The following is a 27,014-nucleotide window of genomic DNA, read 5'->3' as shown; positions in this document are numbered from 1 at the left end:
GAGATCGTGGCTGATCTGTGACCTAACTCCATATCCCCGCCGTAGCCCCATATCCTTTAATACCTTTGGTTAACAAAAATCTATCAATCTCAGACTTAAAATTAACAACTGAGCTAGCATCAACTGCCGTTTGCAGAAGAGAGTTCCAAACTTCTATCATCCTTTGCGTGTAGAAGTGTTTCCTAACTTCACTCCTGAAAGTCCTGGCTCTAATTTTTACGCTGTGTCCCCTAGTCCTACTCTAATTTCTCTCCCATCACCCTCATGCCCTGTTGTCTTGTCATCTTGTCCATGAGACCCTTTTCTTGCTCCCTTGACTTCATTCCTATTAAACTGCTGACTACCCAACTTCCCATCCTGGCCGCCATTGCAAGTGGTTCCTTCTCCTCAGATACTGCCTCCTCCCTTTCAAAGAAGCTGTCATAAGCCCCCTCCTCAAAAAAAATCTTCAACCCCTTTGTCCTTGCAAACTACCACTCCAACCTCCCTTTCCTCTTAAACGTCCTTGTACATGTTGTTGCCTATCAAATCAGTGGCTATTTCTCCCTGTGTGAGTCCCTCCAATCAGGTTTCTGCCCCTCCTACACCACTGAAATGGCCCTAATCAAAATCATGACATTCTCTGTGATTGTACCCGTGGTTCATTTCCTATCCTCGATTTTTCTGCAACCTTTGATATAGCTGGCCACATCACCATCCCCCTCCCCCAACGTCTCTCCTCCATTGTCCAGCCAGTGGGACTGTCCTCGCCTGGTTACACTCATCTATCCAATCATCGCCGAACTGAGTCTCTGACCCCTTATCCTCTCCATCACTGCCTACTTCCATTGCCTGCCTCAGTCCCTACCTCAGCCCATCTGCTGCTGAAATCTTCATCCATGTCTTGTCATCTCCATACTCGATTACTTCAATGCTCTCCTGGCTGGTTTTCCATCCTCCACCCTCTGTACATTTTAGCTCATCCAAAACTCTGCTGCCCTTATTCTACCATGCACCAAGTCCCACTCACCAATCACCCCTCTCCTCACTGATCTACATTTTCCTCCATTGCCTCAAATATAAAGTTCTCATCCTCCCTGTTTAAATCCCTTCATGGCCTTACCCCACTCTATCTTTATAACTTCCTCCACCCTTACAATCTCCATCCCATCAGAATTCTCTGTTCCTCTGACTAGCCTCTTGTACATCCTCCTCTCCCTTTGCCCCACCATTGGCAGCTGTGCCTTCAGCCACCAAGGCTCCATACTCTGGAATTCCCTCCCGAAATCTCTCCGACTCTCCAGCTCCCATTCCTCCTCTAAGGCCCTCCTTGAAATCCAAGCCTTTGACCAAGCTTTTAGTCACTCCTCCTAATAGCTCCTTCTTAACTAAGCATTCCTTTTTTTTATTACACCTCTGCGAAGCAATTTGGGACATTTTTTCTGCATTAGATGTACTATATAAATGCAAGTTGTTGTCGCATGTATATACAAGTATTTTTTCATTCTGTAGAAAGGATTTGCTGCACTATAGAAATCACTAATGGTCAGGATTGAGTAATTAAACTGGCTCTATTATACTGGTACACAACCAATTTACTGTTGAATTGATGCTGACATTGCAGTAAAGTTCTGTTTTCTTTTAAGTAAATGGAAAAAAAATCTGGGTGCGGTGTAAAACGGGCTGCCAATAGGGTTTTGCATTACTGGTGCAGACAGATTTCACCCCATTGATTCCAATTAATTTACTTACCGGCACAAATTCAACCCACTCGCTCTATAAGCTGATAGGTTTCATGGCAAATGCCCAGGTGTTGCAGCTGGCAAACACTACGTGCTCAGGTTTCCTCTGAAACCCATTGCCTTCTTGTAAATCTGCAGGCACAGTACTGCATGGGCAATGACACCTTGAGGATTGGAAGAAATTGGAGAACCACCGCTATGAGTAGAATAACCCTTCAGGCGTGAATGAGGCAGCATTGCATAGGGCACCTCACTAACAAGGCACCTGCATGCATTCTGCTGATGTTTTAAGCATACCAGCAACATTAGTGCAATGAGGCTATGATATGGATGACTGGCCATCCCACTTGCCCAGATCTAGATGAAGGTTGGATTGACATCTTAAATTCTCTCCCCAACTACCAATATTTTCACATATTGTACAGAGACAAATTAAATTATTACTATGTCAGGTTTTAAACCTCAAGTCATGTTCCATTGATACAAATAATCAGAATGGTTCAGACTTGATAAATTTTTGTTTGTATTTAATACCCCGGTGAATAAACAGAAAGTCTGTACAATTAGCACATCAACAACTTTGAGGGTTAAAATCTAATACATTTAATTGTTAAATGCAGAGTCATTTGTATCTGTGTCAAGGCTGATCCTGATATCTCGGCTGGTACTGTTCACTCCAGTACAGTAATGTATATTTATAAGGGCAGAGTGCTTGTTCAAATATGTATTTATTTAATAATGGATTACAATTGTCGTCATTTTTTATTATTGCAATAAGAGTTTTAATTGCACCTTTTTGTCATTGAGAATATACGTAATGTGTCAGTTGCATAGGTTCAAAGCTATAAAATCATGTTGCATTCACAACCTGCATATGACATTGGATGACAAAATCTTGAATTTTTAAAATTCTTTCTAATTTAATATGTGTAGTGCAAAGGCACATTTTATCCCAAAAGACATGTTTAATGAGGCATCTTGAAATATGATTATAATATTCATACCACGCTGTAAACTGGTGAATATTACAGTGTAAAAAACTGCAATAAGTCAGCAATCCTCAGAAGTGCAATCTAATGAGATACTGACACTTTCAGCCCCCCACCCCCACCTCCAAATATTCTGGAAAGTTGTTATTTATTGCTTTCTGTTAAGTATTGGTCATACACAAATATTTTATTTATTTGGACTGAAACTCAAGTTAAAATATATGTTGGAGATGGGATTAAGTCTTTTTAACTCTTTTGCTACAGCATTGTTCAGCAGTTCTCAGATTGGCTGTGTTCTACTTTCTTTTCCAGCAGAAGTAATTCAGGTTTGAATTCTATAGTGAATCACTGTGAAGAGCAATGAAAGAAAAGAAAGAAAGAACTTGCATTTATATAGCGCCTTTCACAGCCTCAGGACATCCCAAAGCCCTTTACAGGCAATGAAGTACTTTTGGAGTGTAGTCACTGTTGTAATGTGGTCTATCTTGTTGCAATCTTGCTCCTGAACGCAGTGTTGCTGTGCTGTTTGGAATGAGATGTATGTGTATAAAACAATGCAGCACTTGTGAGATTGAAACAAGATGTTCTTTAAATGCTATATTCAATAGTATTACCTTCAGCCATAATATAAATACAGAAGGGCAGAAGAGGAATTTGTCAGGTGTTCAGTTAAATTCAGAAAGAAATATACAGACGATCATGGCTGCTACGTTTGCCTACAGTACAACACTACAAAAAAAGTATTTAACTGGCTGCAAAGTATTTGGGACATCCTGAGAATGTGAAAAGTGACAATAAAAGAAAGTCCATTTCTTCCCTTTCACTGGACAGAGCTCTTTAAGCAATTTGTTAATAGATGCTGACGTGTTCTTGTCCTTATTACAGTGCAATTTTGGACGTTAGACAAATACTTATTTGGTCTTGTCTAGTGGGCTGCACCAAGATTTTACTGGGTCTCTCCCTCCAATTTCCCTGACCGACAGCAATTTTGAGTAAAACATGAAGAATGCCAATGAAAAGGTCCAAAATGTGTGAAAAAAATTCAAGCAAGCTGCAGAATCTACAAATGATTTGTGTTACTTTTTAACATGAGTTATCTCCAGTAAGCTTATCCTTCACTGTGCAGCTGTTCATTGTCTCATTTCTCTCACTTGTATTACAATCTTTAATTAAGACCTGCTGCCTGAAATTTCAAGGCACAATTAGCTGCATCCTCTTGTGCATCATTGTATCTTTATTAGAAGGAATTCATTGCAATGATCTGGAATTTAATTAGTATCATTGATAATGTTGTAAAACACACAGATAAATGGAAAAACAGGTCTTTCGATGATTATTTACCAGCACTGAGCTGATGAGTTTATTGTGAATAATTAGCAAAGTCTGCACTGAGCTCAATTCACGACGATTTCATTTTGTTTTGTATGCAAAGAGTTGATTCATTTTAACAGCAATAGTAAATATCAGATTTATTCAACTTTCACAAATTGTCATGTACTGTACAGGTTAGGTAATGGATATGCTATTAATGGCAATGCTTATTTTAAAGGGAGCATTTGCCGAGACACTGACTAATTCCCTATCCATTTTACCAGGAAACTGATGGTATGCCAGGATAGATTAGACTGAAATCTGTTTTAGCGTATCCATTACTGGATTAAGGGATGTACGACTTTAAATAATAGCCAATAGTCAGAATGCATATTTCATGTAATACTGAGATTCTCTGCTCAGTGCTGATTAAGCTGTTTGGAAGCAAGTGAATATAGTTGTCATGATTACATAGGTAGATTCCCTGTACCTTTCTACTCTGGTTATACAACAGACCCAGTCCTAAGGTGCACTTACACTGCAAATTTAACATTGGTGCAAAGTGATTTCTGCTTTGCACACCACAAAACTGTCAGTGTAAATGTGGAGCGGGCATCCAGTCTGACTCCATAGAGGAGGTAGTCTCGCTTTGGTCCAACACTGCATGGATTATAAATCCAGTGTGGTGTCAATCCTGGTTTGCAAAGTGCTCAAAGGACCTGCTTGATCTCTGAGGCACTTTTTAAACCTACCTTACCTCAAATTAAATACTTAGAGAGCAGGGATTCTCCCCTCTTCATTCTCTAAACATTTAAGTTTCTGTTGGACTAGAGCTCTGCACGTCCATGTATCCAGGCATGGTGTACAGCTCTCTCATAAACAGGACAGTTAAAGTTCTATCCAGGCAGGGCCAACCAATGTAGACATGGTTGGAGTAGTAGTTGCATTGTGAATGAACACCTAGGGATGTCAATGGGTCAATTTTACACGCCCTTTTCTCCAAATGTGAGCCTTTTCACAGAGATGTATAAAGTGTATTTAAATGCTTTGACCTGCTACAGAGAACACATACAATACACACCTCTATTTACTGATTTGGAAAACCTCTTTTTGTAGCTGACTAATGGTAATAGAAGAATGCAAAAAAAAGCACAGAACAAGAAAAAAACCATCAAGTTCATTTGTTGAATAGATATACAATTTACTTTAGCATGTACTCCACACTTTTATCTCCAGATGTTCCAAATAAATACTCCTCAATTTTGAAAATCCATCCTCACATCACCAATACCCACTTGCCTGTTGTCTTCCAAACATTCCCTTCCCTTGATTATGGTCATTCCTTAATCTAGTGATGACTAGAGCTTGTTTTAATGTACAGTTATGGCACATATCTCCTTTGCAAAGTTAACACATTCCACTCTTGTAAGTGAAGAACTGGCTAGATTCCAGATCACAAAATTAACTATCTACTTGCTTTAATATCTCAAAATTCTGACAAATGTTTCCATCTAGATATTTTGAGAAGTTCCATAAATACAAAACCTGGAGATTTTTTCCCAAAATAATGCCACAATTTCACAGGATAGATGCATTTCAGGCCCAGATGCTTTTCACAATTTTCAATTTACTTTATTTGGAGAGAAGCCATGGTATGTGGACAATGTGACAAGGTAGGGGAATTTCTCCTTTTATTTTGTAAAATATTAAATATTTCATAAAACATAGTAAAATAGAAAGCATCTTCCCTTCCTAAATTTCAAAATGTAGGCCAGAGTTGAAATGTCTACAGGACCCATACCCAATTAATTGAGCTGGAAATTGGTCAAGATTTAAGGGTTTTGTTTTAAGTGCAACTTGAATTATACATGGCAGCGATGTGGGACTTGGGCAGCATGTGAGAAAAAGAAGAATTTGTATTTATATAGCATCTTTTATAACCTCAGGACGTTCAATAAGTGTTTTACTGTCAGTGAAGTATTTTTGAAGTGTAGTCACTGCTGCAATGTAAGGAAATGCAGCAGCCAATTTGCTCACTGCAGGCTCCCTGAAACAGCAGTGAGATAAATGACCAGATAATCTATTTTCAGTGATGTTTGTTGAGGAATAAATATCGGCCAGGACACCGTGCTAACTCCCTGCTCTTCTTTGAATAGTGCTATGGGATCTTTTACATTCACCTGAGAGAGCAGACAGGCTTCATTTTAACATTTCATCTGAAAGACGGCACCTCCAACAGTGAAACACTCCCTCAGTACTGCATCAAAGTGTCAGCCTAGAATACATACTCCAGTCTCTGGAGTAAAGCTTGAACTCACAATCTTCTGACTCAGAGGCCAGAGTGCTATCACTGATCCAAGGCATTTAGCAGGCATGCAAGTCCTGGGTAGCATGAGAGCACCTGCTAAGCAGCATACCATGCAATAGTTCACGCTATTGTATCTTTAATCATGGCTGATTAAACAACTCACTTTTAAGAGGCCTTTGGACTGATTAAGCACTGGAGAATTCTTTCATGTCTGGCTGGAAATCCGAACTATACGGATGGATAAAAGTTCATGTCATCCACATACAACATCTCAACATGAAAGTTTACAAAAGATTGTTTCACCCAAAAGATCCAGCAAACTATGTAAGAAAAAACACTCTGAAAAGGCTATTTTAACTCTTTGTGCACGGTTTCTATTTTTTATGGTTTTAAATAATATCCTTTCAGTATTTATTTTATGTAGTATTTAACCTGTAAATAATGTAACTGTTAGTATTAGCCTGTATACATTGTATTCCCATGCACCTGCTGCCTTTGTCCTTCTAATGTAAGGAATCTTACAACACCAGGTTATAGTCCAACAGTTTTATTTGAAAATCACAAGCTTTCGGAGGCTTTCTCCTTTGTCAGGTGTGTGTGACGAAGGAGAAAGCCTCCGAAAGCTTGTGATTTTCAAATAAAACTGTTGGACTATAATCTGGTGTTGTAAGATTCCTTACATTTGTCCACCCCAGTCCATCACCGGCATCTCCACATCATTTGTCCTTCTAGGTGGTGGATATCGCAGGTTTGGGAGGTGCTGCCAAAGAAGCCTTGATGAGTTGGTGCAGTGCATTCTGTAGATAGTACACACTGCAGCCGAGGTACGCCAATGCCGGAGGGATTAGATGTTTAAGCCAGTGGATGGGGTGCCTTCCACTATTGGGTGAGGAAGCTAAAGAATTTAAGCTTCACGTCCAATTGTAACAAGTGGATTGGCCATATAAATCTTGTGAGAGATATGACTTTTAGCTCAAGTTCTACAAATTCCTGGGTAACTAACTAATACATTTCCGTGAGAATGAAGAGAAAAGAAAGATTAGGTCAATAGCCTGAAATGAATAGCAAGCTCCATATAAAACATCTGGAGAGCATTATTTTTCATTCTAAATATGCAGATTGAAGAAAAGGGCTGTGCTAGTTTATGCAGACAAAATGACATTAGTCCATTACAATGCCTGTCAAAGAAGAGTTAGCTATCCATCGCTGTCAAGGGAGCCTGAAGATAATTTACTGCTGGTGAAATACCTTTGTTTCAGATCTCCACAGCTGCATTTTTCAACTTTATGGGGCTTAAATAATATTCATCAAGTGTATCCAAAAGGAATCTTTTCTAGAATTAAAATTCCAACCTCTGGTTATGTATATAAGACTGCATCGTCCCTAATGTTGCAGATGCTTTGTGAGATGGTCCCCTCCTTCTGCACTTCTATTACTTAAGAAGAAGAGATATTTTTCTGATAATCACCCAGCTTCTACTGCAGCCTTAATTTATAGTCTTCCAGGTTGTTATAAAAACAAAACTGATGAGATTTCCAGACACCCTATTAGTAGCTCTAGTAGAATCTCAGTCAGAGGACTCAGATTTAATCGCCTGCCTAGTTTGAGATTCCAGTTTAGTGACTCTCAATGGGTACAATCTAACCTATCACAGACTCTATCTCACCTGTTAATCTTAGGGAACTGAAACCTGTTCACAAATTCATTAAGATCGCACACACTAGAATTTGACACAAATGGGTTAACCAGTGGACTAAAATGAGTGCACAGAGGCATTTCAACCCTGTGAAAGTTCTATGTTATTGGGGTGAGTTTCACTAATTCTCAGACAGATTGCTGGAGGAGATTGCTAGATGCTGGTGATGTACTTCATCTTGTGAAAGGAAAAATCAGTAGGGAGATGTGTAGCCAGAAAGTCTATCTAACTTAGTATTACCTATTGGGAGATTGCAGTGTATTTCAAGGGCCTGGTCAGCTAACACCTACCAATCACTGGGATCACTTTTAACTCTTCCCAGCCGGTGGCAGTTAAAGTTGAGCAGGTGACTTACCCACTGATGTCCAGCCTGGATCCCGCCATCTTCAATCTTAACCTGCTCTTCTGAGCAGACGGCAAAGGCACCCTCCTGAAGCTGGCACTTCTTTCAATATGTAGATGAGGATCTGATGATGTCATTGGGCCTCGACCTCTATTTTAACTCTGACCTGAGAAGGGAGGCTGCTGCGGCTTTCGTGCCACGTGAACTCTAGTTCACAAGAGGATCGCGAGCAGAAGAGGCCGTTCAAAGTAAGCTTTTCACTTTCCGTTATGGGGCCATGAGGAGCAGGATTGGTTTATCAGGCCCCACGAGGAAAGTTTAGGTCTCCCCTGCTCCAGACATCCCCCACCTCCCCGCCACCCCAGTCCCCACACTTACCTGAGTGACAGAGGGCGGCTGGGAGCTGCCTGAATTTCTGCCGGCCAATGGCCACTGTGGTGACAGCTGACAGAGCTGAATTTGCAAAGTAATTGGATTGAGTGATCTGCAGATATTAACAGTTGTTTTACTGAAAATGTGCACACACCAACGAATCCAATTGTATTACTCATTGCTTTATCAACATGATATATGCAGGCTGTACAATTTATCTCTATGATCATACAAGATTTATTCGACAAACAATAAGGTTAATATAAAAAAAAAATTCAATGACACATTCTGTTCCAAAACAGCATTCCAGTTAGGGAACAAATTAGTCCACAAAGTAATCCCCGTTTATTAAACAAGCCTTTCTGGTAATCATTTTAACTGTTTGAATGATAAATCAACAAGCATTGGCAATTTATTTACTGAATCTGCAGACACTGCATAGTTATACGTCTCTACTAGGAATGAAATAAAAGCTGCACATAACAAATTAGAAGTAAATCCATGCAGTGATTTTTATTAATAAATTCCAATTTAATCTATGAAGACAAAACAAATTAATAGACTTCAATATACGAGTTAACTTAAATTATATTTACATCGTGTGATCACCGTCAACATAAGCCAGGACGTAATCTCACACAGAGTATCTCTGATTGATTCATTTCAATGGCTAACTGATATTAAATTGATGGCCTAACACATGCACTGAGTTTTTAGTAAATAAGGCAAAAACCTTGCGATGGGTATTTCTGTCAGTTCAGGTTCTTCTGCTTCATAACTGAGCTGAAATCCAGTATTCTGAGAACAGCACTCTGGATTTGAGGTAAATCTCTGAGCACCACTCACACTCAGCATGTTATTAATCAGCAACAAGGTTTTAATGTTCAACTAAAGAGATAGGGCTTGAAACCGGATCTGAGCCTCCACATAAATTGGGTTTACAATAAATCTCCTCCACACAGCCTTCCAGTCAATGGGGAGTACAGAAAGAGTTTTACTGTCCCTAACCAATCATCAGTTATGAAAACAATCTCCAGTCTTCTAAGTGAAGTGGAAAGTTAGTTTCTTATTTATGTGATAATTTCTTTTCTCCTCCAACCTGGGTGGTATGGACAATGAATTGCCTCTCTTATTAGGTAAAACGGGATTAGTTTCATCCCCTTCAGGCAAAGAACAAAAAGAGTTTCCCTCAACCATTTGTTGCTGAGCCATTTTGTCCTCTTTGTGTTGCCCATCCTGCACAGGGCAGCTGTTATATTGCTTACTTTCTCCAACAAAAGACTGAAGGAACACATGTAGTGAACAACTTATATCTGATCAATAAAGTTATCTGGTTCCATATAAGCTTATGAGCTACAAAGTGCCCAAACCACTAAACCTATCCCTTTCAAAAAGGAACACATGAACCGGAAAACTGTTACACATATCAAATGGCAAACAAATTGGACCAATAAAGTATTATTGATTCGTTGATTATCCATTTAATTGTTATTAACATTGTTCTTGGTGCTTGTAAAAATAGGAGATGGCCAGCTGGCAAAAGGAACATTTCGTCACTTTACGTGCAAGAAAGTGCTGAGTTCACTGAGGACAAACACATTGCAAGTTGTTACAATACCAGGCTTACCCATGCAGCCAGACAATGCGTGAACTTTAATCCCAGAAGAATGCCCTCCCAACGTACCTTTCCATCTCAAAGGAGAAACTGCCAAATCAAGCAGAAAGTTTGATGCAGAATGCAGATAAGAGCTAGGTGGATATCACAATGCATTGTCAATTGAGGCATACTCTATCAGTGGGAACATTCAGTTGAATTTCCTCAAACACAGATAATAATTCTCTATATATTTTAATGGAGAGGGCAAGTTGGTTTACACAGATTCTTTAAATTGAAGCTCTGTTCCTCCGATATTATTGCAAATGAACCACTCCCAAATTCAACATATTTAAAGAAATATCCGTAATTTTGTCCGACCTCTCTTCTGTGCCATTATTAGCTTACACTCCTGTGCAATTGTTTTGTCCTTATTACTTTGCTTGCTGTGTTGAATTGACAATCCACATGTGTAAATATTTCCTATTTGTTACATTTTCCAATATCTTATTTCTAACACCAGTCCCCATGCAACAGGCCAGTTTGGCATACCACTGTTCAAGACAAGTCAACTACAGGAGTGAGGGAGGGAGGGAGTGGATGCAGGCAGAAGTAGATGTTTTCCTCCCACCTTACTGGCTGAAAAACAGTCCATAATACAATCAGGCTGAACTGGGTTGTCTGAGGCATCAGGAATACAGATAGTAGATTCTTATGCTATTTTAACAAAACTGACATTCATTTAAATACAAAGGATCTTTCATATTGGGCTTCTTTTAAGGCAGGTTCCAGGAGTATGGCATGTGTGAGCTAGCTCCAAGTGTTCCGTGGGCCAGTGGCAGACTACAAGTGGCTTAAGTACAGTATTGTTCTGTATTCACTAACATTTCCACCATTCCATATCTTATGTTGCATTTGGTTGCTTTTATACTGCACTTAATAGGGTACCAGGGTCACTGACTCTCAACACATGGATTTCACTCAGCTGGCAGTAACATTCTGGATTTCCTAAGTCCATCTACCAAGAAGATTCATTTTTATGGGTTGTTCCAGCAGCCAACTTGAGTGAGTCTGGAGAATTTACTATTGGGTGACTGACATTAGGTGAGATCCACGCATCAGTTGTTAGTGGATGTACATTATAGAATTGTTTCTGCTGGAAATTGTTCTACAATAGTTTTGGCTCGCAGTGATGTGGAACTTGCCCTATTCATATTGCTGGCATATTCCACTGCTCCAAATGTATAACCACACACAAATCGCTCATTGCACCCCCATGATGTTCCCATTATCCCCTGTTGCTTGAAGAGGCTCCAGTGTACAATAGGATTAAAATACAAAGTTTGCTCTGTAGTGGAGCCATATTGGTCCAGTCCAAATCTAGGATTAATGAGATGGGAGGTGTCTGAATTTTTTCCTCTGCCCATTGACAATTCATCTTCATTTATCACTGCATAAATAAGTAATCTACATTCACTTGACACACTATGTTCAACATGAAAATATTGTAGAAAAAAGGAGCATAATCCCTGCATCTTCACCCTGATAAATTCCCAGTGATAGGGACAAGCAGCAAACCAAATCCTGAACTAAACCAATTAGGTTACATTGATGAATACCCAAACCTTCACCTCATCATTACCGGCTATGCCTTCAGCCACCCAGATCTCAGGATCTGGATTTTCCTCCTTAAACCCCACTCCCTCTCCACCTCTCTCGCCTTCTTCAGGACCCTCTTTAAAACCCATCTCTTTTACCAAGCCTTTGATCATTCCTCTTTTTATCTCTTTTGGCGATTTAAAATGATGCCTTGGTGAAGCTCTTTGGGAGTATTTCTATATTAAAGATGCTGTATAAATGCAAATTCTTTGTTATTGTTGTTGTCTAATTAAGAACTTTTGGACTTTGATTCAACCAGTCCCTTTAGAAATTGGCCTCTACACCAATAGCAAGTTTTTCGCTGAGTAGTTGAGCTATAAAGAGCAGGAAGGTGCCAGGTATTCAGGGTCAGCTTGGTTAAGTTGGAAGCCCCGTCACTTGTGAGTCAGAGGGCTGTGGATTCAATTGTACATGTTTCTGAAAGATGTGATAGGTCACTATAAATGCAAGGCTTCTCTTTCAAACCCTAGTCTGTGTCAAGCTAGCTGATCTCAGCTGGGGTGGCAGAAAAGGTGCTCACTGGGGAATAGTGGAGCAGTTACTCAGGTTAATTTTCTCATGTTTTAACATGGAAGTGGAACTTCATGAATTTATGTCATGCAACCAATTGTATAAGACAAAGGTTATATGAAAGTTATAAAGACTTGTAGGTATATCATACAACACAGAAGGAAGCCATTCAGCCCATCGTTCCTGTACCGGCTCTTCGACAGAGCTATCCCACTCCTCTGATCTTTCCACATAGCTCTGCAAATTTTTCCTTTCCAAGTATTTATCCAATCCCCTTTTGAAAGTTACTATTGAATCTGCTTCCACCACCCTTTCAGGCAGTGCAGTCCAGATCATAACAATGCACTGCGTTAAAATAATTCACCTCTTTTCCTCCCTGGATCTTTTGCCAATTATCTTAAATCTGCATTCTCTGCCAGTGGAAACAGTTTCTCTCTATTTACTCTATCAAAACCTCTAAAACACCTCTATTCAATCTCCCCATAACCTCCTCTGCTCTAAGGAGAACAATCCCAGCTTCTCTAGTCTCTCCAATTCTATTCTAGAAGTTCCTTTTCGAAAACAGGTAACTCTTCAAAATAATTCATTTTTTGGGAAAATTTATTCTGCATTAATTTTGAAATAATGTTTATTTTGCAATTACTGGGATTCTGCTGTATCTTAGCATCGTTGATCCTGGACAATGAATTGTTATGATTCTATTGCAATCGTAGAAATCTTATCAGTGTGGACACCGTCTTGAAGATTAGGCTGTAAACCTTACGTAGACTACTCAGAATAATGTTGATGTCATGGGAAAGGGCTTGGTGTTTCTTTTAGCTCCCCCCTCCCCCCTCCCCCCACCCCTATTCTCACCCAATATCTGCACATTTGTATTTTTCTGCAGGGGTAACTAATTAATGATCAGGAGCTGGAACCTTGGGTGATTTTTTTTTCCCTCGCTAGTGCTGAGCCAATTTTAGTGGCCAAATGCTGGCCTGGCAGAGATCAGCTCATTCGTCATAACTGGGGATCAAACCAGGGGTCAGGACATTCTGGATAAAATTTACTAGTGGGTCGCCAAAGTTTCCCAAGTACACTGCAGTGGTCCTGGAAAATTCAGCTTCCCTTTTTGCTTTCAAAATGCCCAACACAAATTGATACAATCCTTTGCTGTTTAATGTGCATTACCAAACTTGTCTGAGATAGAACAGCTCTATGAGGGCTTTTTATTTTGTTGTTCTCTGAATTCAAAATCCAGCAGCCCAGTGTCCCTGAACTGGCTGTTAGCATTTGTTCTGTTAAATCCATTCTCCATAGACTGGCAGCAGACTTGTAGATCAATGTAAAACTGAGACTAGGGGCCCGATATTAGGAGGGAGGCGGGTTGCCAGTGGGGGGTCGACTGGGCGCGTGGTTAACGCGCCCAGTGAAATCAGTGTGCTCTGCACATGATCGCAGCCTAATTGAAGGTAATTACGCGTGCTTCTGGGTTTCCCGTTGCAGAACTGCGCAGCGGGCGCACTGCGCACCCGCATCACAGGCTGTCAACAGGAGGAGCCCTATTTAAAGGGGCAGTCCTCCAATGCTCTTCCTGCAGCAAAGAACCATTTTGGCAGCATGGAGCAGGCCAGAGGCAAGGCTGCTCCAAGGTTTTCTGACTCCTCACTCCAGGTGCTGCTCGATGGGGTCAGGAGGAGGAGGGAAACGTTTTTCCCATCAGACAGGAGGAAGTGGCCTGCCTCTGCCACCAAGAAGGCCTGGCTCGAGGTGGCAGAGGAGGTCAGCAGCAGCAGCAATGTTGACTGAACCTGGGTCCAGTGCAAGAAGTGCTTTAATGACCTAACCAGGTTAGCCAAAGTGAGTATACTTACGCATTCTCCCACACTCCGTCTTCCACATCACCTCCACCACCACACAATTCCTTCTGCACTGCCACCATAACGCTCTCGCATCACTCCTCACGTCCACTCAACTATCATCCTCACCATGCCTGCACTTACTCACCGCCCCAGTTCCCATTCGAACACTACCACGCAACCCAATCCTCATACAATCTTATGGCTATGTCTCACACGCACCCTCCCATGCATCTCCCTCACGGTCACCCCCACCCACACCAATACATGCAGCGGGTCACCATGAAACCATCACTCAATCGCGCCTCTCTGTGCTTTGCCTTGATAGGAGGAGAGATGCCAGAATGCCCGGGAGAGGGCAAGGACCGGAGGGGGCCCGCCATGCCAGGAGGTCCTAACGGACACGGAGCAGCAGGCAATAGAAATAAGCCGCTCATTGGAGTGCCTGTCCGTGGCGGACGCCGAGACTGGGAGCGCACAAGCGGCTGGTGACAGAAATCTAACACTCAGCACTCATGATAGCGAATGATCTTAACATCACTTGGCATCTGCAGCACCTCAACATCTGTCCGCATGCTTAATATTGCTTTCTGTTCTCTTGCAGGGCCATCTGCGACCGCCATGACTGTGGAGGGCGATTCCTCAGAGGACCTGCTGGCCTCTGAGGGGGCATCATCACATGTGAGCCAGCCATCCACCAGTGCAGATACACACACCTCGGTGGGTCCCCGTCCTCAGTTAGTTGGGGTTGCACATGGTGGGTCACCACGCACATGTGAGCACGAGCAGACCCTGGTGGCCCGGGCAGCCGTGGAGAGTCCGCGTCGTTGGGAGCACTCTTCTCCAGGCTCTGCTCAGCTGGACACAGATGCTGAAACTTAGGGGCCGGCCATGAAAAGGAGAGTCATCGAGGGGCAGCAGCACATTGCTGAGGTACTGGAAAAGTTCCCACGTGCACTCTCCACAATCGCGCAGAGGATGGAGGAGTCCAACTCCTGCATGAGTGGAACACTGTCCCAGGGATGTGAAGGCATTTCTGAGATAGTGTCGCGGGTAGGTGCGGGAATGTCTGCGATGGAGGGAAGGCTAGCCTCCATCAAGCTTCAAGTATGGCTCAACAATGAGTCCATTCAGGCTCTGACAACGGCTGTTCAGATTCAGGGTGAGCAACATTCTGCCGCCTTAAACAGGCTGACAGATACGTTACAACTGGCCTTCCAAGGCTTCACACAAGCCCTCCAAACTGTCGTCCAGCAGGGCGGAAGGAGTGATGTGGGCCTGGCCCAGGTGAGGGATGATGGCGAAAGGGTACATGGAAGTGGGGACGCCACTCAAAGCGCTCCCACGTCTCACCCGTTGCCCCCCTCTCAACCAGTACCCGCAATGCTGCCTCCTCTCTAGGTGGCGGAGTCTGCCCCTACACAGGTGGAGGTGGAGCAGTTTTTGGAGGGGCCCTCATGGGCACCGAAACCCAGAGGGCGTCCGCGCAAAGCATCTCATCGGTCAGGACTTGGACAAGAGCAACCTGCCACTACCTCTGCTGAAGCCACGGGATAGCACCACATAGGGGTTCCCGTAAACGTAAGGCTAAGGTTTTGTGAGCACAAAGGGGATGTTCAAGGGTGTATGACGGAATGTCATGTTTCTCATTTAGATTTGTTTGTTTTGCCAACCACATTAAATTTTGTTATCACCACTACTGCCACGTCTTTGCAAATCTTGTCTGGTTTGTGCAATCATTCCCTTACCTGAGGATCACCATGAAGACCCACACCTGATGACACCCATTGTGTCACTGCAGAGTGGGTGTAGGTGTATTTGCAGGGCTCTTTTGTGCAGACGACTGAGAGACGCCGGCGATGTCCCCAGTGGCACCCTGGAAGGATCCAGAGGAGGAGTTGTTGAGGGCAGTGGTGACTTTGATAGCGACAGGTAAGAAGATGGTCCTTGGGCCAGCCGGGAGCAGATCGGCATCAAGGAGGCTGCAGATGTCCACAACTACATGTCAAGTGACTCTGAGCCACCGAGTGCACTGCTCCTCAGAGAGGTCCAGGAAGCTGAGCCTCGGTCTGTAGACCCTGTGGCGAGGGTAGTGCCTTCTGCGACGGATCTCTCTCTGTGGTTGCCCTCCCTCCTGCTGTGCAGGTGGTTGTGTCACAGCACTGTGTTGTGGAGCTCCACGTGTCAGAGGTGGACGGCGTGGCCGGCGAGGCTGGTGATGCTGTTCGTCCTCCGAGGAGGTCATGACTGCAGCTACGGCGGCCCCCATCCGGAAGATGTATGTTTGAGGGGGTCCGCAAGGTAGGTAAATGTGTCTGCACACTGGAGTTGAGGTTCCAAGTTGATGTTTTAGTGTTAGGAGGAGGGTGGTGGAGGCCAAACTTTGTCCAAAGTGACAGAGTGGCCTCCTGCAATGAGTGAGGGTCTCCCCCACCACCTGTCAAATGGTGGTGGGGGAGACCCTCACTCATTGCAGGAGGTGGCTGCAACACGTCTGTTTCAACTGGGAGTGCTTCCCCCAGAACGGGAAACACGCTCTGTTGACATGAAAATCCCACCCCTCCTAAAATATCCTCCCAATCAGGTCTGCAAATAACCTGAACTATGTAATTAATTTGTTTAAATGGGATCCCGCCGGCTTTAATTGCCGGTGGGAGTCCCGCATGCGGGGGCTGCGCGCGCATCTAATACGGAAGTGGACGGGTTGGAGCCGGGCTCTGGACCTGCCCCAGGAATCCCCAATTTTAGCAGCCACCCCTCCACAAACGCACCCACTCGGCCATCCGAAAATTGACCCCTAGACGTCTGCCACTAGTCGACAGAAAGAAGAAAAGAAAGACTTGCATTTAAATAGCACCTTTCACAACATCCCAAAGCACTTTACAGCCAATTAAGTACTTTTGAAGTGTAATCACTATTGTAATGTAGGAAACACAGCAGCCAATTTGCGCACAGCAAGGTCCCACGAACAGCAATGTGATAATGACCAGATAATCAGTTTTAGTGATGAATATTGGCCAGGACACCGGGCAGAATTCCATTGCTCTTCTTTGAAACAGTGCCTTGGGATCTTTTATGTCCACCTGAGAGGGCAGATGAGGCTCAGGTTAATGTCTCATCCAAAGGACAGCACCTCCAACAATGCAGCACTCCCTCAGTACTGCACAAGAGTGCCAGCCTAGATTTTGTGCTCAATTTTCTGGAGTGGAACTTGAATCCACAACCTTCTGACTCATAAGTGAGAGTGCTACCCACTGACCCACGTCTGACACCAACTACAAAAGCAGGACGTAACAATATAAACACCAAGAGCTGTTTTGAGGATCCCAGGCTCCTAGAATTCAAAATAAAAGACCAATATAAAAGCAGCATAGAAAGTGAATGTGGTCAACTGGGGGATATAGTTTGCCATTTGTGCTCTGCTTCTATTATGCAAACTGCTTGATTCAAAAAGTGCTTTTCTGAATTGAAAGGGTTTGTGTTGCTGTGGTGACATTGGGACTATCTTCCTGAAACCAAGGAAGCTCTTTGTCCTTTCTTTGCCTCAATGATTATATCAGCCTCCTGCCGGTTTACTACAGGATGAATGAAAGTGGTTTATTGAGTATGGACCAAAGGGCACAAAACACCTCCTACTTGTCTGAACCAGGGCAACAGGAAGAGCACTGACTTTTTGGTCCAGAATTTCCTGGATTGCACTTACACATAAATTGTACCAAAATTTTCGTCGGTTTCGACACTGATCTTGCCGACAGGAACTTAAGCCAAAATTAGCTCATTTGCCTACATCGAAACGTAAACAATGGTGTAAAAATGGAGCACCATAAATAGGGGTTGCTGTCTTCTGCCAAGGCACCATTATTCTCACAGCTGCATTTTTTCCTATTCCATTGAGGAAATTCGGGCGTAAAGCCGACGTAACTCAGTTACATGCGAATTTCCTCAGAAAGAAACAGCGCAACACCGCTCTTATGTCGTAGTTAAGCTGAAAAGGTCCAGGAAATTCTGGGCTTTTATATTCTTATCCTTATGGATGATAAATAAAAGAAAGAAACATAAAAATCGTTCCTAGTAACTTGGTAAAACCCATCCCCTTGCTGTTTAACATTCATCCTCCTTTGCAAACCAAACTGTTGCTTCCTAATGCTACATTACCCATAGCTGCTAACTTAACAGGCAGGATTTTAAAGTCAGTCCCTTTCCTTCAGTTGATCCCATTCCCCTCTACGTAACTGGATTTAACAGGTTAGGAAGTTAAAAAGTGTTTTTATATCCAATGTATTGTTACACATACATATCCTTCCCTGTTTTCATGCACAGAGCTATGAAACAGTCATAGTTGCAGTTTTCATGCTCTACTGGATTGTCTCATTAGCTTTTGTAAGTTATAATGAGGGTCACAGAGTTCTGAGGATCACTTGGTCTCTTTGTTATATTAATTTCATCAGCACCACTAAAAATATATTTTAAAATAGGTAAACACTGTGTCATAGACTATTCACTGATGGTTAGCACTGTTGATGCTTAATCTACAGAAGTAGAATCATAGAAAATTTACGGCACTGAAAGAGGCCATTCGGCCCCGTGCCGGCCGAAAATGAGCCCCCCAGCCTAAATCAAAAGCAAAATACTGCGGATACAGTCCACTGCATACATTGCGGTCTCCTCTACATTGGGGAGACCAAACGCAGACTGGGTGATTGCTTTGCCGAACACCTCCGCTCTGTCCGCAAGCGTGACCCTGACCTGCCGGTCGCTTGCCATTTTAATTCCCCGCCCCACTCCTACTCTGACCCCTCTGTCCACGGCCTCTTACACTGTTCCAACGAAGCTCAACGTAAGCTCGAGGAACAGCACCTCATCTTTTATTTAGGCACTTTACAACCTTCCGGACTCAATATTGATTTCAATAACTTCAGGTTATAACCACTGCTCCCATTTTTTTCGGTCAGCAAGTGCTGGTAATGGTTCTGCTGCTGCCATTTACAGCTACTCCTGATCAACCTTTTGTTTCTTAACCTGTCCCATTACCTCCTTCCTTGCCTTGCACCATCATCCCTTTTGTCATTTAATCACTCCTGCCTTCTACCCTATCACAGACCTTCCCTTTTGTTCTTTCCTCCCCCTCCCTCCCCCCTCCCCCCCACTTTTCCCTGGCTCTGTACTTGCTCTAAAACTTTAACAGCTTTAACATCTTCCAGTTCTGACGAAAGGTCTTTGACCTGAAACGTTCACTCTGTTTCTTTCTCCGCAGATGCTGCCTGACTTGCTGAGCATCTCCAGCATTTTCTGTTTTAATTCCACCCAGCCTAATCCCACTTTCCAGTTTTTTAATGTCATTTTCAGTGATTTTAAATCAGGTTACTCACAGGTGGTGGAACAAACACTTATTAAAAATACTTATTTTTGGTGATAAACCCATTTTCAGCCAAATTAGTGAAACTGCATCACTCTTAAATACATCAAGGAATACTTTTTAATGGAAAGAAAAAAAAGAAATGATTGCACTTTATTACTCTGCCCGATTACGCTGGTTCATGGACAATTTTACGTTTGTGATTATGCAAATAAATTTTCGTGGAAACTTGAACTGTAACCTTACCAGTGCAATTTTAGGTGCATTTTGGGCGCAATTTCCTGATTGCGCCCAAAGAGGAAACTCTACCCCTTATGTTTAGACCTCTCAAGCCAACTTCTGCTGGGGATAGACCCACAGCACAAAAGTGCCCACACTTAAAGAGGAAAGCAAGAAGCTGCAAGGATGAAGGAGTGAGAAAAAAATTCATACAAGTGCCATGGGTGTACCTTCTGAGATTGCAGTCAAGTGAGGCTCAATACTTAAGTTTTACAAAGCTTCAACACCCGTTAAACAGTACATTAAAGCACATTATTGTGGCACAATAGAGGCAGTCATAAAAAACCTTTCGGAATTATTTTGCTCACTCAGGCGAAGGATGTGATGGCGTGGAATGCTATTAGGTACTCAATGTCAGCATCAAACACTCCCAGAGCAGGTTTAAGGTGGCTAGCTACAGTGCAATGTTGGCCAGTTTGTACTTTATAGAAACTTTTACAAATGGAAGCCCCATCCTCCTTCCCCCAGTGATTTTAGAGCTCAGGTAGCAGCACACAAACAAGTGCGAGTGTTGCATTTTCTGCTGCAGACCTCGAGCCCAGGAGTTCCAGCACTGCGAAAAAAAAGGCCATGCTGGATGGTATGGGCAGAATGAACCCTCAGCCTACTCATGACTAGAAAATTACGTAGAATTTACAGCACAGAAACAGGCCATTCAGCCCAACAGGTCCATGCCAGTGTTTATGCTTCTCACAAGCCTCCTCCCTCCCTACTTCATCCAACCCTATCAGCATACCCTTCTGTTCCTTTCTCCCTCAAGTGTTTATTTAGCTTCCCTTTAAATGCATCTATGCTATTCGCCTCAACTACTCCTTGCAGTAGTGAGTTCCACATTCTAACCACTCTCTGGGTAAAGAAGTTTCCCCTGAATTCCCTATTGGATTTATTAGTGGCTATCTTATACTTATGGCCCCTAGTTCTGGTCTTCCCCGCAAGTGGAAACATCTTTTCTACATCTACCCTGCCAAACCCTTTCATGATCTTAAAGACCTCTATCAGGTTAGTCCTCAGTCTTCTCTTTTCTAGAGAAAACAGCCCCAGCCAGCTCAATCTTTCCTGATAGGTATAGCCTCTTAGTTCTGGTATCACCCTACTAAATCGTTTTTGCACCTTCTCCAGTGCCTCTATATCCTTTTTATAATATGGAGACCAGAACTGTGCACAATACTCCAAGTGTGGTCTAACCAAGATTCTATATAAGTTTGACATAACTTCTCTGCTTTTCAATTCTATCCCTCTAGAAATGAACCCATGCTTTGTTTGCTTTTTTCATGGCCTTATTAAGCTGCGTCGCTACTTTTAGTGATTTGTGTATCTGTACCCTCAGATCCCTCTGCTCCTCTACCCCATTTAGACTCTTATTATCCAAGCAGTATGTGGCCCCCTTATTCTTCCTAACTAAATGTAACACCTCACACTTATCTATATTGAAATTCATTTGCCAATTACACACCCATTCTGCAAGTTTCTTAATGTCTTCCTGTGTTTTGTCACAGTCCTCCTCAGTATTAACTGTACCCCCTAATTTGGTATTATGCTCAAATTTTGAAATTGTACTTCTGATTCCCGAGTCCAAATTATTTATGTAAATGGTGAACAACAGAGGTCCCAGCACTGATCTTTGTGGAACACCACTTCCCTCCTTTTGCCAGTCTGAGTAACTACCTTTAACCTCTACTCTCTGTTTTCTGTTTTGTAGCCAGCTTGCTATCCATTCTGCCACTTGTCCCGGACTCCACATGCTCTGATCTTAGTCATGAGTCTACTATGCGGTACTTTATCGAAGCCTTTTGAAAATCCAAATATATTACATCTACTACATTACCCTCATCTACCCTTTCTGTTACTTCTCCAAAGAATTTAATAAGATTGGTCAAGCATGACCTTCCCTTTTGAAATCTATGCTGACTATTCTTTATTATATTTTTGGTTTCTAGATGATTTTCCATGACATCTTTGTGTAAGGATTCCATTATCTTTCCTACCACCGACGTTAAGCTAATTGGTCTATAGTTCCCTGGACTGGTTCTAGCTCTCTTTTTAAGTATAGGAATCATGTTGGCTCTCTGCCAGTCCTCTGGCACTATTCACTTTTCTAATGAATTTTTATACATATGTAGTAGTGCCTCTGCTATCTCTTCCCTAACTTTTTTTTAATATGCCTGGATGCAATACATCTGGACCAGGGGTCTTACCCTCTCTAAGTTTGATTAGTTTATTGATTATCTCCCCCGTCAACATGTGGCAGCTCACATTCCTAGGGACGGTCTTTTATGTCTGGTGCTGTCGGCCGTGTGCCTCTGCCAACATGGGGAAAAGCATCTCTTCAGCTGGTCTCCCATGCTACTGGAGGCATCAGCACTATTCCATTTATATTAGAGCAATGCCACCAAAATCTGGGCTGCATCCAGTGGCAGCACTTCCATAATCAATGCAACATAAGGTTCTGTGCCCAAATGAGATGGGTTGGGTTTTTCTCCACTCTCCCATATGGAATCAGGCAGGATGGCAGTGGAAAAGAGGGAAAATTAGGTCAGTGAAGCCAACTACCAGGTTCCCACCCCTAAGTTAAATTTCCTGCCTTGCTCCCCGCCATGACTGCTACTGACTGTCACTTCTCTGCAACCCCCCCAACATGTTAATACCAGTGTTGGGGGTGGGGGGTGGTGGTAGGACCCGGCCTCCTATTCCATTTTCTTTCTGTCCGCCCCTGTTACAGCCACTCTCTGGTGGAAGGTGGTGGTAGGCCTGGGATAGTGATGTCATTGGCCCCGATGTCCGCAAATGGATAGAGAGGGCATAGTCAAGGCCTTCTCTCCCTTCAATCTTGCCCCCAAGCACCTACCATTGCAGGCCACAATTTCTGCCTTGGATTGCAAAGCTGCAGTTCCTACCATCTTTGGGGCTCTTCTGCCCATTTAAGGTCCCTTGCCGCCTCTTTGGGTGCTGTAACAGTGGTCCAGCTGCAGCACCAGCCCATGTTCCTTGGTGGCACCAGTGGGCTCCCTCTTGGCAGCGGGAAACCCATCAGGAGGCAGCTGTGCATGAGTAATGACCCTGACCCAGGAAAATGGGTCGGGATTGCAGTGGTGTTGAAGGAGCGGGTGGAAATCTAGCACTGCCACGAAGGAAAATCCAGCCCAATATATTTTAACCCCATCGTTAGAACAGCATCTCCTCCTACAGCACTGTGAATATTTCAGTGTTTTGTTTTCTCTAATTTTAATTTTTAAAAGGGAAGTATCCACCCAGAAATGTGTCCCAGGTATTGTTTCATGTCTGTCCCATCTTCCTAGTTGAAGATTCTATGTGGCCTCAGGAACATCAGACAAAATGATGATTATAAAATAATTGAATGTAGAAAGACAATATTGTGCTGGGATCATAGAACATTCCCTTCTATTAAAAGACCTATCTTCATTAAATATTTAAATACATTATCGCTCCTAAGGGTGTTGTGTATTGAACGCTTTTTTAAAAATCCATTTTAATTTGTTTCCGATAGCCCAAGTTGTTAGTTTTCTTCAGCTTCCTTGCTCAGGTTAAACGACATAACTAGTACTGAGCTTATCACATCTGGTCCTGCACATTGGGATGTGCTGGCCTTAAGGTGGCAAGGAGTGTACAGCTGCAGCTCTTGTGTTGGAGGTGAGCTAAAATGGCCTCATAGAGACGCAGGAAGATTTCTCCATTATTTTGTTTTTACCAAGAAAGTGCATTTTTGTAAATCTAATTTTGTCAGAGTCTTAGCAATTCTAGCACACTGAAACAGATGCCAGTTTTCAGCCTGGTTGGTAACAACCAGTATTACTGCACTTTTCAATTAGCTGCTTTCTGATGCACAGCAAATGTCATAACTGTTATTTTGAAACCATACTTTGAGTTTATTATGCTGTAACAGAAATGCATATAGATGATAAGTTAGCATGATAGTGTCGTGGTGTCTGGGAAATTTGATTTTTTTCTGCAAGAATATATGTCTGATAACTGAACTGATAGCTTAACACTATTGAAGAAGTGTCTCAAATATATCAAAATACTGTTGCTTGCAGCCTGTCACTGTGCCATTGATGTGCTTGTGTAGCACATGATCTATTGTTAATTGTTATAGTGGAGCACAACATTAGCACGGTTTTGCAGTAGAGCCTAGATAGGCAATGACTTTTATTAATATATATTTGGGCTTGAAACAAGAGTGAAGAATCTCTACTGTTCATTTGGTTCACACAGCTGAGGGATAACGAGCCCAGCCTTCCTTGTGCCCTGGACACAGTCCATTGTGCAAGCATACCCCTGATTTTGATTTCCTGAAATTTTGAAGCTGGAGAATTCATTTTGTGAAACGCATGGATTGTAGATCTTTTCCGCTGAGTTCTGCAATTGCGGATTTCGAAGATGTCGGTGATGATGAGAGGTGAGAGTGGTGGAGTTGCAAGTGCCAAAGTTACTATTGCCACTCACTTATAATTATGGTCATTGGCTATAAAATGTTTATTGTTGAATCCTTGAATTTTAAAGCACAGGGGCCATTTGGCTCATCACATCTGTGCCATTTCTCTGAAAGAACTACCCATTTAATTCCATTCTCCTGCCCTTTATAGTACTGTTACAGTTGCAACTCTGTACAGTTCTGGTCACCATATTGCAGGAAAGATGTGATTGCACTAGAGACGGTACAGAGGAGATTTACAAGGATGTTGCCAGGGCTGGAGAATTTTAGCCATGAGAAAAGATTGGATAGGCTGGGGTTGTTTTCTTTGGAACAAAGGAGGCTGGGGGGAGATTTAATTGAGGTACATAAAATTATGATGGGACTAGATAGAGTGTATAGGGAGGATCCATTTCCCTTAGCAGAGGGGTCATTGAGCAGGGGGCATAGACTTAAAGTAATTGGTAGAAGGATTAGACGGGAGCTGAGGAGAATTATTTTCATGCAGAAGGTGGTGGGGGTCTGGAACTCACTGCCTCAAAGGGTGGTAGTGGCAGAAACCCTCAACTCATTTAAAAAGTACTTGGACGTGCACTTAAAGTGCCCAAGCCTAGAGGGCTACGGACCAAGTGCTGGAAAGTGGGATTAAGTTGGATAGCTCTTTTTCGGCCGGCACGAACACGATGGACCGAATGGCCTCCTTCTCATAACTTTCTATGATTCTTTGCCCATAACTGTTTAATTTTTTCTTTCTCAAATATTTACCCTTTTCCTTTATAAAACCTATTATGGATTCTATTTCCAACACTCTTTCTAGTAGGGCATTCTATGACCTAACAACTGTTTCTCCTAACCTCTCTCCCTTGGTTCTTTTAGTAAGTGTAGACCTTTTCCACTATTGTCAATTCAGAAGATACAGGTGATATGCTGTGCAGTGTGGCGGAGTGCAAGTGCAGCAGTTATTGATCAACTGACCAGTGGAAACAGCTCCCCTTATTTACTTTATTAAAACCCTTCCTAAACTTGACCCCCCATATCAGATCTCTTATTGTTCTCTGTTTTCATGAAAAGAGCCCCAGTTTCTCTAGTCTATCCTCATAACTAAACCTTTCATCCTTGGTATCACCTGAGTAGATCTCTTCTGCATCCTCTCCATGGTCTTGACATCCTTCCTAAAGTAAGGGCCCAAAACTGGCCACAATATTCTCACTGTGATTTGCAGAGGGTTAGCAGTACCTCTTTGTTTTTGTATGCAATGCTCAAATATCATAAAGAATCCTCATTTGCTATCGATATTCTGAAAAATTTAGTAACATATCTGTACCAAAGTTGAAAAAAATAATGAACTTTAAAAAAGAAAGTTCAAGAATATTCGGATAAGGAAAACCTCTTGTTTGGATATGTTCCTATAATTCTCTTTTGTAATGAGACTTTGGAAAGAAAGAACTGATGTATTTTAAACAATGAAAGAGTAATTCAGTCCTCAGTGTGTTAATGTGCACTCAGCGTAGAACAGTTAAAGAGAGGCCTTAAGACATATTTTAAAATTGACCTACAATCCACCCTGAGTGTAAAATAAAAACCGAAAGTTTAAAATATACAATCAATCTTTTTCCATTGCCACAAGCAATTGTCCATCGCATGCTTGAAAAGGCCAGTGTGCTAGTAAGTAAAACAAAAACATAAAAAGCTGGAAACATTTAGCTGGTCAGACAGCATCTATGGATAAGTTCTGATGAAGAATCCACACCTGAAACTTTGACTGGTCTGTTTTCTCCACAGGTGTTGACTGACCTGCTGAGTGTTTCAAGCATTTTATGTTTTTGTTTCAGATTTCCAGCATCTGCATTAATTTGCTTTTTGTTACTATTAACTAACCTTTGATTTAATTTATGATAACATCACTAAATTTGAACAAACAAGAATCTCTCACTCCTCTCACAGTATATTTTTAGCATTCCTGTTAACACATTTCCATAAATTCTTGTCTGTGCTGCAGTGGATTTTTGCTTATAGTGATTGATTTGGCAAGTCACAATTTGAGTACTCTTGTATATAAAAATATAAACTCTGCTAACCATACTCATGACCACCTCCTTGAATTTGCCATCTCATGTGGCCTCTCTGCTCCCATGGTCACGATCACAGACAAGGCCATCTTTGATCACTTCCTTGTATCCCTCACCACCCACATCCTCCTACCCCCTTCCAAACCACACTTTCTTATGTGCCTGCTCCTGGAAAAATTCTCCCCATCACTTACAATTGCACTTTCAAACTCCTCAGAAAACTTCTCTCAGAAGTCCCCAAGGATCTATCCTTGCCTCCTTCCTCTTCCTCATTTGCATATTACCCCTTGCGGTAATGGGGTCTGCTTCCACCTGTACACTGACACCACCCAGCTCTACCTCTCCATCAGATCTCTAGACTCCTCCAATGACTCTATGCTGTTAGGATGCTTGTTGGACATCAAGTCTTGGGTGCACTGTAACTTCCTCCAGTTAAACACTGGAAAGAATGAAGCCATTGTCTTTAGCACCGACCTCAAACTGCATACACCTGCCACGATTCCATTCCCCCTCCCTGGCCACCGTCTCAGGCTGAAACAG

The sequence above is a fragment of the Heptranchias perlo genome, chromosome 26, assembly GCF_035084215.1.
Source record: "Heptranchias perlo isolate sHepPer1 chromosome 26, sHepPer1.hap1, whole genome shotgun sequence".
In the NCBI taxonomy this organism is placed as follows: domain Eukaryota; kingdom Metazoa; phylum Chordata; class Chondrichthyes; order Hexanchiformes; family Hexanchidae; genus Heptranchias; species Heptranchias perlo.
Note: the sequence above shows the minus strand (reverse complement) of the source record.